Source organism: Gigantopelta aegis, unplaced genomic scaffold (assembly GCF_016097555.1).
Source record: "Gigantopelta aegis isolate Gae_Host unplaced genomic scaffold, Gae_host_genome ctg2703_pilon_pilon, whole genome shotgun sequence".
NCBI classification, from domain to species: Eukaryota; Metazoa; Mollusca; class Gastropoda; order Neomphalida; family Peltospiridae; genus Gigantopelta; species Gigantopelta aegis.
Genome location: NW_024533002.1, coordinates 35,676 through 51,023, shown reverse-complemented (window position 1 = coordinate 51,023; position 15,348 = coordinate 35,676). Strand labels below are relative to the sequence as shown.

Here is a 15,348-nt window from a genome sequence, read left to right as displayed (position 1 = left end):
ATATGAATGAAACTGGATTGGTTCAACTAATTAATCCATTGTTTTGGTGAACACTCTGGCATTTATGTTATGGTTTTTATTGACATCCAAAATATAAAGTAATATTTGAAAAAAAAACAATGAGACAATTTTATCACCACAAACCTTAAAATTTCTATCAATAATATCGATCAATTGTATAACTAACTAAAATATTATTTCAGTAACTTCTGTTTTCTTGTCATAGTTGTCTTTTGCTATATCCTTTAACTTCTCACTAGTTTATTGGTCCAGTATGTTGTACCAGTTGTAACAAATAGACTCTTCATTAGATAGTAACTGGTGAGGTACATCAAACTCACACAACTCTCCAGACTTCAATACCTACATAATTCAAAGCATGATGTGCACTGATGGAAGCCTTATACCATAATTCTGTCAGAGTCCATGACAGTGTCAAGACGATGAGCTATAGTTAATATAGTACACTCAGAGAAATGAAGTCTAATCACTTGCTGGATAATAGCATCAGTTCTATATAGTACAACATGTAATACATTGACTACTTCCAACTATTGACTTACTCTAAATCTACATTAGCAGTGGCTTCATCTAATACTAATATTTTATTGTGTCTCAATAAAGCTCTAGCTAAACAGATGAGCTGTCTTTGACCTACACTGAAGTTACTACCTCTTTCAGCTACTATTCCATCAAGTTGTCCTTCAAGAGATTCAATAACTGATCTTAACTGGACCTAATAAAAATATAACAGTACCAAAATTTAATAGACTGAAGTACTTGCTCTATTGAGTCCACAGACTATTGTCATCATAATTATTGAAAGGATCAAGATTATACCGGACAGTACCACTGAACACAACAGGATCCTATAACAATAAAAAAATCAAAAATATAATATTAATTATATAACTAAATAATTTCAAGAGACATACTTGGGGTATAACAGATATATTCTTTCTCACATCATGGTAGTCCTAACTGAAGACAATCTAATCCATCATTATTAGACTACCTTGTGGTTCAGCTAATCTGAACAGTGCTGATATTAAAGAAGACTTTCCTGCTCCAGTACGACCTACTATACCAATCTAGGTATATTATCATAGTACAAGTAAATCTATGCGTGTGTGTGTAATGTTTACTTTTTCAGTTGGTTGAATGCAACATGAAATTCCTTTAGTACTTTCCCTGTGAATTTGTTTGAATATTTATGACTATATCTTGTAATTGTATACATCCATGTGTGGGGGCCATTCTTCTGATGGTTTAAGTTGAGGAGAGACAGTTTCTAAAGATGCTTCAGATTCTAATTTACCATAACCCATACTCGTTCAACAGATATCATCTATAAAATGTGACTTCTAGTAAAATAATAATCTTATTGCTGGTACCAATAAAAAATTTAATACGATTAAGTTTTTATAACAGAGTTTTAACTTACAAGACCTTCACATCATTACTTTTCTTAATACAGCAATGGAAATAATAATTCATGGTCAATACATAGTCACTGATAGTCCAACAAAGGTGGGATCAAACCTAATGAAAAAGAGATAATCTTTATCAGTTTCATACCTGATAATAAATACCTGTGCTTAGGGATTGATAGTAACATAACAATCGATATATAACACAAAGATAGTATGTCCACTCTTATTTGAAGCCACCTTAACATTGATAAGAGTTGGTATCAACAGTAAAACTTGGATCCTACCTTGATGATACATATGTAAGTACCAAGCTGCTCGGTGTGTTCATTGTGATGAAGATGAAACGGATCCATAGCTAATGATCTCAATAGAATAAGCTCTGATTGTTGGAAGTCCTTGTAGAGTAGCTGATATGTGAAGAATATACTGGACTACGAGCTGTAATAAAATAATAATTAATTGATTTTTTTAAAAATTATACCTAAAGCTTCTAGTCTCTTTATAATCTCTGAACATTCTGAGGAAGTACCATCGAAAAATAAATAAAACAGTTAAGAGTATAGCTACTATGATGATTATATAAAAATTAGCCACAACTGCTGTTATACAATTGCAATCAATCTTACAAGTGCCTGCAAAACATATACCATGCAAAGTTAACATCAATCACAATATATATTATAACATACAATTAAATATTGAGTCATTGTTACTGGAAGTAGATCATCAAGATATCCTACATCTTTAGAAAATCTGTTTAGTATTCGACCTGTTCGACATAAATTATGTAAAGATTTCTACGAACTCTAAACTCTACAGTTAGAGTTTAATTAACTACTTTAATTTACTGAATATATATTTACCAGTAATGTTATGATAAATTTATTAGGTGTCATATTATAGGTACTGTGAGTGTAATGGTTATATATGAAACAACACTATAAAATACAACTTCTTTGCTTGCTATCAATTTGTGTTTTCATCTTTATACAATATCAATACTAAAGCTAAGTTCTACATTTAAACATAGTTATATCTAAGAGGGAGTGTTCACTCATGACAGCTTCACTTTGTCCCTCGGTACCAATTTCACTCATAGCAGTTATAACGGGAACATGGAAAATCCTACCAGGTGACCTCATTTTTTTGTATAGATAATTTTCCATCACATACAATGTGCAGTCTCAACAATTTTATCAAAGGCGTGATGTCAGTACAATACAGTATATATACATTTACCAATAGGATTTTGTATCAAAAAACAGGACAGGTGCTCTAAGAACAGCTTTTAAACATTTTGTTGTGAAGTACATACGAAGATCTTAGAACAAGAACTAAAAACAGTAAGCAACGAAGTATTCCCATCCCTATTAAAGTAACATTTAATCCTCCAGAGATCCCAATACGTTTTAGAATCAGAAGTATCCAATGAACATGTAGAATATGTATTGTTTGCAACAGTAGAACAGTCGGCCCTGGAAAAATGGTATTTAAATATTAGTCAAAACAATATTATTAATTAATTTAGTAGTTAGTGTTATCTTACCATTAGATATCCACCAATCAGATACCACAAAAAGACCCTGTTTATTTGATATGACAACAAGTAATCAACATAGCCAAAAGTTTACATAAATATTACTCAGTAGATAAAATACTAATATGACAACTAGAGTAAAGAGATACCCTCCACCAGCTATGATATAATGATAATAGGTCTTCATTGTAATCCTGCCATGAGCTCGCTCTTCTTCAGATTCAGCTGCTGATAATTCCACAGGCATAAGACACTATATAAAGTACATAGCTGATATTAATAATGAAGATTTATTATAATATTAACTTGTTCATTACTTGACGAGTCATCTATAAAGTCTACTTATTTCAGAGAAATAAAGTTCATAAATAGATATGTCATTTACCTGTTGGTATTGCTCTTGTCTTATCTCATCTTCATTGTGTCCTAGTTCATTGATAATGTCAATATTACTTTCGTCTTTACATAAAATATTGCATTAGGTGGTCCATACATTGACATCTTCCCCTAACAAACATTGATGTGACTTAATAATTGAAAAAAGATTTTATGGATGAATTGAAAAATACACAAGATTGAATATGTACAAATTATTTATCAACCTGAAATGAAGCAATCTAATAGGTCAATTAAGGTATGACACAGTATAATCAAAGATCATAGGTCAACAGTGAACATGTGAACATATAAAAAACTGTAGGCAATGTTGTAGCTGATTTTAATATGGAATCAACTAAGTTCACTTCCTGAGTTACAATAAAAGACAGTAGTATCTTCAGTCACTATTCATCATATGTTGAGCTATGATGTTCTATAGCGAGTGCAGAAACATATCATCTATTACATCTATTATCATACAACATTTAATTTATTTATCATAGTACTTTTAAAAGATGATAGTTTTAATAACAATTGTCAAAAGGCAATGTGCAATTGAAACTTCACTTACATCTCTTAAGATAATACTAATGGACACATTAGAACATATTGTAACTGATGAGTTACAAGAATTATACACTTCTCAGAGAGTAAATCACAGATACATCTGTTTATAATATAATATTATAATATATATAGCTCTCATTAACCTTTCAAAGATATTGTCTACTAACTGCAGCATCTACTGCACTCAGAGGATCATCTAATAAATAGATGTCAGCTTGACGATAAATAGCTCTAAGGACATAGACCATATATCTTGTTAATCAATAGACATTATTAATAGTTTACCTTGCCAACCCAACTCGAGCTTTTTGTCCACCACTAAGTGTTACTCCTTTCTCTCCAACTAATGTCAACATCTCTCTCTGGAAGTGACTTAAATCCTGTTATTAGAGATCAGTTTATCATTTTAGCATAATGTATATTATACTTTATCAAGAGCACAAGCGTCATAACAGTGTTATAAAAATCTGGTTTAAAAGGTAGTCCAAATAGAATATTATCTCTCATGTAGAGAAATATCCATGGCTTCTTGACTGGCATAGGCTACTGATCCAGTAACAGCTACTGATCCACTGGTAGGAATCAATTCATGAAGTAAACATTGTAATAAAGTAGACTAAACAAGAGGTGAGTTTAAAAAAACTACATTCAAAAATAAGTACCTTTCCTGATCCTCCAGGTCCAATGACAGCTAACAAGGGACATGTCTAATGGATATTATTAGCAAATGAAATGTAAGGACAGTAGTTCTCACTTTATCTACTGTAAATGAAATATTTTTCTAACACAGGATTATCATCATTACTCCAAGACACAGTAAGAGAGTCAACTACAATCATAACATCACTTTGTTCATCACCACCAAATTCATTTGTTTTTTATTAACTATTGAATCTAAACAAGTGCATTGACTGCATTCAATGACTTCATTTGAAATGAATCTGTAGATAAATGAAATTGTACAATCTATTGTTTAGTGCAACAAGAAAGCTCTACATAATAATAGATCTGAAGAATCACTGAAACTTTAATTACCATCATATTAATTATATTAACAAAAACCTTTTTGATCATCTTCAATTACAAGAGGAGGAGTATCTTCAAACAATAAGAAGTTCTACAATTATATTAAGATAACAAATTCTGCTATTCATAATAATAAAACTCAACTGTAATTCTCTTTAGTGCAACTAAGCCTTGAGCAAAGCACAGTAAACTATCAATACCAAAATCAATTACAACTAATTTCAAGGAAGAAATAATCAAAAATAGCAAGAAAAATTCTTCTGGAGTTAGTTCTCCACCAGTAGCAACAAATGTTGAAAATAAAGCAAATTGAGTTAGTGGTGTCGTATAAAATGTTATGATGATAATTGTAGTGCTCTTATAGCCATAGCTCTCATATTCATTACAATGTTCCTTACTAGAAAAGAGTCCATTATATTATATTGTCAACTAAATGTACATATACCATCTCAACCTGCTGACTAGTCTATGAAATGCATACTCCCATCCATACATTTTAATGACTCTAATACCACTGATGACCTCATTCATCACTTTAACTCTCTTATCTGTTTTGTCAGATACCTTTAATCTAAAGGAGTTATTTTTGTAGACAATATATTCAAATAATAGTCATTTTATATGCAAAAGAAAAGATAAAAGTTAAAGCAAAGTTACCTTAATTTTGAAAAAAATCTAGACAATGACATTGTAGAAGTGCTACAATCACAGTGACAATAGTAACAACAAATCCAGTATAACCAATTTCATAATATAACAGAATTGAAGCACTTACTAAAGCAATTGGAGATGCTAACACATATGAATAGTACCAGAATATCTATGAAACATAAGCAACTAAACAATTTATATTGTAGATTAATGAATCAAAAACAACTAAATTTTATGTACCAGATCCAAGTGATGAATATCATTTGATGCTAAATTTATGACATTTCCAACTCCTATCTTACCAATAGAGTGCTGAGTCAATGTTAAAAATCTAATGAGTAAAGAGTGTATTCCTTAAAGTAAGTAATGACACAGTTTCTTTATCTTTCCTAACATAATGTAATAATTACCATTATTGTAAGCAGCCGTTAAATGTTTTCTTATTTCTTCCTTACTTTGTCATAGATTGCATTCAGTAGAGATATCCTTGACACTAGACATGCAGTTCGTCCCATATGTAATCCACTATGAGTCGTAATAGATAAAAACATATACTACATATAATAATACCAGCTACACAACCATAGGCTGTGACAGTATCAGATGTAGTTGGTGACTGCATAAAGAAGTAGTTGATAGATTGCCCAATAATATAGCCAGTGGTATGTATAATAATGTCTGAAGATAAAGTAAATAGGGAATTCATTAACAAGACAATGACTATTTCAATTATATAATTAAAGTATGGTCGTGCTTTATATAAGCAAAATAGCAATTAGCAAAACACTAAGACATCATACAATACATGTTACTTTAATTTATATTGTCTATGCATGTGTGATTTAAAATTGGATGAATCAATACATGATATTCCTATGTTATATTGAAGTCATAATATTCTTTTTTTATATAGTTTGCTATAACACACTTTTAAAATAATTACTACTGTCTAAAATTATAATTTAATTTTAATTTACCTGCACTGCTACAGCAATATATTGATATAATAATCTACACCAACTACACTTCATAAGAACCCACAATAAATGTACAGTAGATATGTGATGTCTCTTCCTTGACATCAACACTCTATGCCAGTGTCTATAAAAATATGCAATAAAAAATAAATAAATTATTGATTTGACAGAAAACATATTACTACATTTATAAATATTAATGCATGTCTATTTATTAATTGCATTATATACATAGTACATCCACTTTCATATTTTAAATTAAAGCATTGGTAATATTACTAATATATAATGAATATTTCAACAAGTATTTCCCCTGATTTTTTAGTTTCAGAATAAAAAAAATGATGGTATTTCACTCAAGGTTAGTCTTAATAATTAAGGTTACTAAGCACTGACACACTAGTGAACTTGCTATAAATGTATTGTGATTCAAACTCTTCAGGACAAGGATAGAGATCATGTTCATTAAGGGTTCTTTTAACTCCAATACAGAACAAAGAATCTAACCAGCTATGTTAAAGGAAAAATAAGCTAATTAACTATATATATATATATATATATATATATATATATATATATACATACAATTATGTGTGTGTGGTCAGAGTTATACCATGAAGTTGATCTCTTACCCAGAACAAACTCCTTGACAACACATTGTATTTAGCGTTAGCTCTTGGGTCATGGCGTTATTATAAGTCAGTAATCAATTGCGTCATGAATCACCAGTTTTCATTACCGGAAAAGGTGTGTCGTATGTTGTTTCGTTGCACGTGCGACAGGTGGACAAAGTTTCCCAGAAACTCCTGAACTGATCTGTGCAGACAATCAATAATTCAATATGCACAATTCTTCTATGCAAACATCAACTAAATGCATTGCTGTCATAAATATCATAGTATATCTTTGAATCCTATTTGGATATCTGGAGGTTATTAACAATTCAGTACAGATTTATCTCTAACAAAAACAGAATGCAATAACCTCACTTTGTTTGGAAGAGTTTATTATAATTAATTTTATTTAAACTTACCTTTGTTATATCTAATTTGTCTTTGGTCTTTGTGTGTGCTCCAGACTATTACTATATTGCACATCCTAATGGTATTAATTTTTATTGAAAAAAAGGAATTAATATTTATTGTAACAAAGTCATGTTGTATGGATAAATTTATTGAATGATAATCAAAGTAGTGATATGTTAAAAATTATAATTCAAATGAGTGTTAGTGAGAATAATTTTAATTCAAAAAATTTGAATTTTTATTTTCTGTGATATGGCACTTTAGTCCAATGGGTTATAATTATATAGACACTATATGCAGTGCTAATGTTAAAAATGTTAATGAAAACATTAACCAATGAAATTAAAGGGTATACTACAATACTGTAGTTGAAGATAGTACAGAGGGCTCTTGTCACAATGTGTAATCTAAACAAGTAAGTACCAAGCTTTGACGTGTTTGTTGCAATGGAACTAAAACTGATCCATAGTGATCTCCTCATAGAGTAAGATTTAATTGTTGAAGTCCTTGTAAAGTAGCTGATATATGAGCTGAAAAACAAGAAGCAATATAGCAAATATTCAAGAAAATTACCTATAAAGCTTCTTTATGTCTCCTGCAGAAAACTACCTTATTGATTATATTACTTGCAACCATCTATATACAAACTTAAGTAATTCAATTTTGATAATTATAAAGCTAACGTTATAAAGTATCATTACTGCATACAGTTCCTCCAAAGAAATGGGTAGTGGTCACTTTCACAACATCTATCAGAATATGAAGTAAATATATTGAACTCTCCATTCAGGAAGTAACAGATATATATATTATTATTATGATTCATCTGCTACTTCATGCACTGAGAGAGTATTCAATATGTTTACTTCACATTCTGACAGAGTTGTAGAGATATATAGCCATTGTTGTAAGATTGGAATGTCACTAAGAAAGAGTAGGTCATCATATAATTATAATCCTATATCAATGAACTATTATTTTATAATTTCAAAGACTTCTTTAGCTTTTTCACATCATATTATGTGTACTGATCACTAAGGGGGACAGAGTTGAGCTCCATATTCTAATAAGGACAAATTGACTATGAGTAATAAGATCTTCTGAACGACAAGAACTTGTAAAAGAATACAATATCAGCAGATTTCTATTAAAACCTGATATACTAAGACAGATCTTTTTTTGAAAAGAAAACAATGAGACAATCTTATCACCACATACCTTTAAAATTTCTATCAATAATATCCATCAATTGTATAATTAACTAAAATATTGTTTCAGTAACTTCTTTTTCTTGTCATAGTTGTCTTTTGCTATATCCTTTAACTTCTCACTAGTTATTGGTCCAGTATGTTGTACCAGTTGTAACAAATGAGACTCTTCATTAGATAGTAACTGGTGAGGTACATCAAACTCACACAACTCTCCAGACTTCAAATCATGATGTGTACTGAAAGAAACTTTATACCATAATTCTGTCAGAGTCCATGACAGTGTCAAGACGATGAGCTATAGTTAATATAGTACACTCAAGAAATGAAGTCTAATCACTTGCTGGATAATAGCATCAGTTCTATATAGTACAACATGTAATACATTGACTACTTCCAACTATTGACTTACTCTAAATCTACATTAGCAGTGGCTTCATCTAATACTAATATTTTATTGTGTCTCAATAAAGCTCTGGCTAAACAGATGAGCTGTCTTTGACCTACACTGAAGTTATTACCTCTTTCAGCTACTATCCCATCAAGTTGTCCTTCAAGAGATTCAATAACTGATCTTAACTGAACCTAATAAAAATATAACATTACCAAATATTTAATAGACTAAAGTACTTGCTCTATTGCAGTCCATAGACTATTGTCATCATAATCATTGAAAGGATCTAGATTATACCGGACAGTACCACTGAACACAACAGGATCCTATAAGAAGAAAGGAAAGTAGAGAAGAAATACAACGAAGTATCAGCTAGTAGAGAGAATGCAGCAGCAATGCGTAAAGTTTTAGCTGCTATTGTAGTTAAGAAAAGGGGTAGTGGAGATACTAGTATGAATGTGGTTGCATTAGGTACTGGTACAAAATGCATTTCAAGTCGAAATATGATCCCAGGAATGACAGTAAATGATTGTCATGGTGAAGTGATTGTAAAGCGTGCATTTCAGAGATATCTCTACCAACAACTAAGCCTTTGTTTTGAAAATTACACGAATGATTTCTATATTTCAACTGGCACCTTCATCTGGAAAGTACATTATCAAGCATGGTATCTCATTTCATATGTATGTCAGTACTGCACCCTGTGGGAGATGCAAGGGTTTTTATGCCCATTGGCTTGGGGTACAACCTGATGGACACACAGGACGAACCAAAAGGGGTAAGTCACGATGTAAAATTGATGAGGGAGAAGGATCTGTGTTAGCTGAAAGACATCAAAATGATCACCGTATGGTGATAATGTCTTGTAGTGATAAGATGGCTTCATGGAATGTAACAGGTGTTACAGGGAAGTCTCCTCTCTCTCTTTGTTAAGCCTATTTTCTTTAAGTCAATTGTTGTAGGCAAAAATTACAACTATGAACATATGGCAAGAGCTATGTATGTTTGTGTTGAAGCTGTTCAAGAAAATGAAGCCTTTCCAGAATCATACAGGGCATCAGCACCTTTGGTTGGGAAGCAAAACACTTCTACATATGAACAAGCAAAGCAAAGTTCATCATATTCTTTGAACTGGTGGGAAGGTGTAATGCTGGAAGTGATTGATACCTCTATTGGTTGTGCTCAAGGTGGGTCTCCTTCTCGTCTCTGTAAGCATGAAATGTTGAAGAAATGTTATATTTGTTTCAATATCCTTTATCACACAAAATTATGGAAAGTGGTATTCCTATAACAAACTATGTTTTACTGGCAATGACAGTTATGCTTTCATTAAAGGATTAGCTAGTGCATGAGTATCAGTCTGTCAACAATACTTCGCAGACACTACAGTGACTATTTAGGTCCATGGAGTCAGACAAGATCTAGAGGGCAAAATGACTTCACAATAAATCAATGAAACCAAAAGTATCACTGACAGATTGTAATCATATTATAATGAAATAAAGGCATTACATGTATAATATTGTACAATATATTGTTTTACACGCTTTTCCTTAAAATGTAATCATGTGTATAATGAAAGCAAGGCATTACATGTATAATATTGTACAATATATTGTTTACACGCTTTTCCTTAAAATGTAATCATGTGTATAATGAAAGCAAGGCATTCATGTATAATATTGTAAATATATTGTTTACATGTTTTTTCCTTAAAATAGCTATAAAATGATTTATGTCCATCATAAACATTGTGTGTGTGGTTTTTTAAAAATTAGATTGTTGATACATGTAGTTTAGTAAACACAGTTTGTTTACAATATAGAAACTAAAATTGAGTTTAGGGTTGCTTAGCAACATCATGAATAATATTAACAAATTGAATTCAATAAAGAGATGAGTTAGTACATGAATGTTAGTGAGAATATAAGGCAATGAACTTGTGTTATTCCTATGAATTAGAAGGAACCTTGAACTAGTCTAGTACAATAAATGCATCAGGTTCAAGTTTAGCAAATTATATGGCCAGCTGTTAAAGATTATGATTGTGTATTTTTAAATTAAGCAGACATTATATAGAGTCATGACACTCTGTATAACATCTCATTAGCTAGACAATAGCCACTTAATCTGTATGCACAATAAAGTCTATTTCCTTCTTATTTTGCACTGTAGTAACAAGGAAGGTAGGGCATCTTTGTTAGCAAATAAAATTTTGGTGAATCCAATGAATAGTTTGTGCAGCCACAAACTGCTACACAAGAGTCCATATTTGCTGTGACAAGGTACATTATAAGACTTTGAATTTCCCTAATAACAGTTTGACATACAAATAATTACACCCACATAGTATTTGGTAGATTTCTATTTAAAACATAAATAAATAAACAACATGTTAGATATGTTAGATCAATAACATGTTAGATAAACCATTTTGGTTGATGCTGATTTTTTAATCAACAAATGGTGATGTACAGTAATCTAAAAAAATATAAATTTTAAACAAAAATTGGAGAAAAAGAAAAAATAAGACAAATCAATATATCATAATTGAACAAAACTTGAAAGTTCTTATAGTAAAACTAATCTAATTTTCTTTTCTTGTCATAGTTGTCTTTTGCTATATCCTTTAACTTCTCACTAGTTATTGGTCCAGTATGTTGTACCAGTTGTAACAAATGAGACTCTTCATTAGATAGTAACTGGTAAGGTACATCAAATTCACACAACTCTCCAGACTTCAATACCTACATAATTCAAAGCATGATGTGTACTATAAAGGAAACTTTATACCATAATTCTGTCAGAGTCCATGACAGTGTCAAGACGATGAGCTATAGTTAATATAGTACACTCAGAGAAATGAAGTCTAATCACTTGCTGGATAATAGCATCAGTTCTATATAGTACAACATGTAATACATTGACTACTTCCAACTATTGACTTACTCTAAATCTACATTAGCAGTGGCTTCATCTAATACTAATATTTTTTGTGTCTCAATAAAGCTCTAGCTAAACAGATGAGCTGTCTTGACCTACACTGAAGTTACTACCTCTTTCAGCTACTATCCCATCAAGTTGTCCTTCAAGAGATTCAATAACTGATCTTAACCGGACCTAATAAAAAATATAACAGTACCAAAATTTAATAGACTGAAGTACTTGCTCTATTGCAGTCCACAGACTATTGTCATCATAATAATATTGAAAGGATCAAGATTATACCGGACAGTACCACTGAACACAACAGGATCCTACAACAATAAAAAATCCAAAAATATTATATTAATTATGTAACTAAAATATTCAAAGAGACTTACTTGTGGTATAACAGATATATTCTTTCTCACATCATGTAGTCCTAACTGAAGACAATCTAATCCATCAATTATTAGACTACCTTGTGGTTCAGCTAATCTGAACAGTGCTGATATTAAAGAAGACTTTCCTGCTCCAGTACGACCTACTATACCAATCTAGATACATTATCATAATACAAGTAAATCTATGTGCATGTGTGTATGCTACTTTTTCAGTTGTTCAATTACAACAAGAAATTCCTTTTAATACTTCCTGTGAATTTGTTGAATTATTATAGACTAGATCTTGTAATTGTATGCATCCATGTGTGGCCACTTTCTGATGGCTTAAGTTGAGGAGGGACAGTTTCTAAAGATGCTTCAGATTCTAATTTACCATAACCCATACTCGTTCAACAGATATCATCTATAAAATGGGACTTCTAGTAAAATAATAATCTTATTGCTGGTACCAATAAAATTTAATATGATTAAGTTTTTATATAACAGAGTTTTAACTTACAAACCTATAGACCTTCCACATCAGTACTTCTCTTAATACAGAAATGGAAATAATAATTCATGGTCAATACATATGTCACTGACAGTCCAACCAGGTAGGATCAAAACCTAATGAAAAAAACCAGAGATATCTTATCAGTTTATACCTAATAATAAATACCTGTGCTTAACGAAATTGATAGTAAAAAAAAAATAGATATAAAACACCAAAGATAGTATGTCCCACTCGTATTTGAAGCCACCTTAACATTGATAAGAGTTGTATCAACAGTAAAATTGGATCCTACCTTGATGATACAATATGTAAGTACCAAGCTGCAGTGTGTCATTGTGATGAAGATGAAACTGGTCCATAGCTAATGATCTCATAGAATAAGCTCTGATTGTTGGAAGTCCTTGTAGAGTAGCTGATATGTGAGAGTATACTGGACTACGAGCTAAAATAAAAGAAATAAGTAATTAATTGATTTTTTAAAAAGTATACCTAAAGCTTCTAGTCTCTTTATATCTCTGAAATTCTGAGGAAGTACCATCGAAAAATAAATAAAACAGTTAAGATTATAGCTACTATGATGATTATATAAAAATTAGCACAACTGCGGTTATAATTATTGCAATCAATCTTACAAGTGCCTGCAAACAATATACCATGCAAAGTTAACATCAATCACAAATATATAATTAAACACACAATTAAATATTGAGCCATTGTTACTGGAAGTAGATCATCAAGATATCCTACATTTAGAAAATCTGTTCAGTACCTCGACCTGTTCAGACATAAGTTATGTAAAGTTTCTATTGATTATTTGAACTCTAAACAAGTTAGAGTTTACAATTAACTATTTAATTACTTAATATATTTTTTTGTTAGAGTAATATATATATATATATATATTATATATTATAGGTACTGTGAGTGTAATGGTTATATGAAACAACCACACTATAAGAAACAACTTCTTTGCTTGCTATCAATTTGTGTTTTCATTCTTTATAATATATCAATACTAAAGCTAAGTTCTACATTTAAACATAGTTATATCTAAGAGGAGTGTTCACTTGTGACAGCTTAACTTTGTCCCTCTGTACCCATTTTCACTCATAGCAGTTATAACGGGGAAACCTGGAAATCCTACCCAGGTGACCCTCCTTTTTTTGTATAGATAATTTTCCATCACATATACAATGTGCAGTCTCAACATTTCATTAAAGCCGTGATTCAGTACTAGTACAGTAGATTACATTACCAATCGGATTTGTATCAAAAAACAGGACAGGTGCTCAAGAACAGCTTTAACATTTTGTGTGTGAAGTACATGTGAAGATCTTATGAACAAGAACTAAAAACAGTAAGCACGAAGTATGTCCCATCCCTATTAGAGTAAAATTTAATCCTCCATAGATCCCAATAAGTTCAGAAGTATCCAATGAACATGTAGAATATGTATTGTTTGCAACAGTAGAAACCGGGTCAGCCCTGATAAAATGGCTTTAAATATTAGTCAAAAAAAATATTATTAATTAATTTAGTAGTTAGTGTTATCTTACAGTTAGATATCCACCCAATCAGTTACCACAAAAGACCCTGTTATATTATATGACAACAAGTAATCAACACAGCCAAAAGTTTACATAAATATTACCTCAGTAGATAAAAATACTAATATGACAATTAGAGTAAAGAGATACCCTCCGCCAGCTATGATATAATGAGAAATAGGTCTCATTCCCCCCTGTAATCCTCCATGAAGCTCGCCTCTTCTTCAGATTCAGCTGCTGATAATTCCACAGCATAAGACACATTATAAAAGTACATAGCTGATATTAATAAATGAAGATTTATTAGAACTGATTACTTGTTCAATACTTGATGAGCATCTATAAAGTCTACTTATTTCAGAGAAATAAAGTTCATAAATAGATATGCCATTTACCTTTTTGGTAAATGCTCTTGTGTTATCTCATCTTCATTGTGTCCTAGGTCATTGATAATGTCAAATATTACTTTCGTCTTTTACACAAATATTGCATTAGGTGGTCCATACATTGACATCTTCCCTAACAACATTGATGTGACTTAATAATTGAAAATAGTTAAAAGATTTTTTTAGATGAATGGCAAAATTACACAAGATGAATCATGTATAAATTATTTATTAACCTGAATTGAAGCAATCTAATAGTCAATAAGGTATGACACAGTATAATCAAAGATCAATAGGTCAACAGTGACACATGTGAACATATAAAAACTTGTAGGCACTAGGCAATGGTTGTAGCTGAGTTTGAATATGGAATCAATTAGCGCGCGTCCGAGTAACAATA

The 15,348-nt window shown here is 30.9% G+C and overlaps 2 pseudogenes; both read right to left on the bottom strand.

Annotated features, from left to right (window-relative positions):
* Positions 1-261: 261 nt before the first annotated feature.
* On the bottom strand, positions 262-6,107 carry LOC121391595 (annotated as a pseudogene).
* A 1,978-nt stretch (positions 6,108-8,085) lies between these two features.
* Positions 8,086-14,826, bottom strand: LOC121391594 (annotated as a pseudogene).
* Between the last annotated feature and the right edge of the window lie 522 nt (positions 14,827-15,348).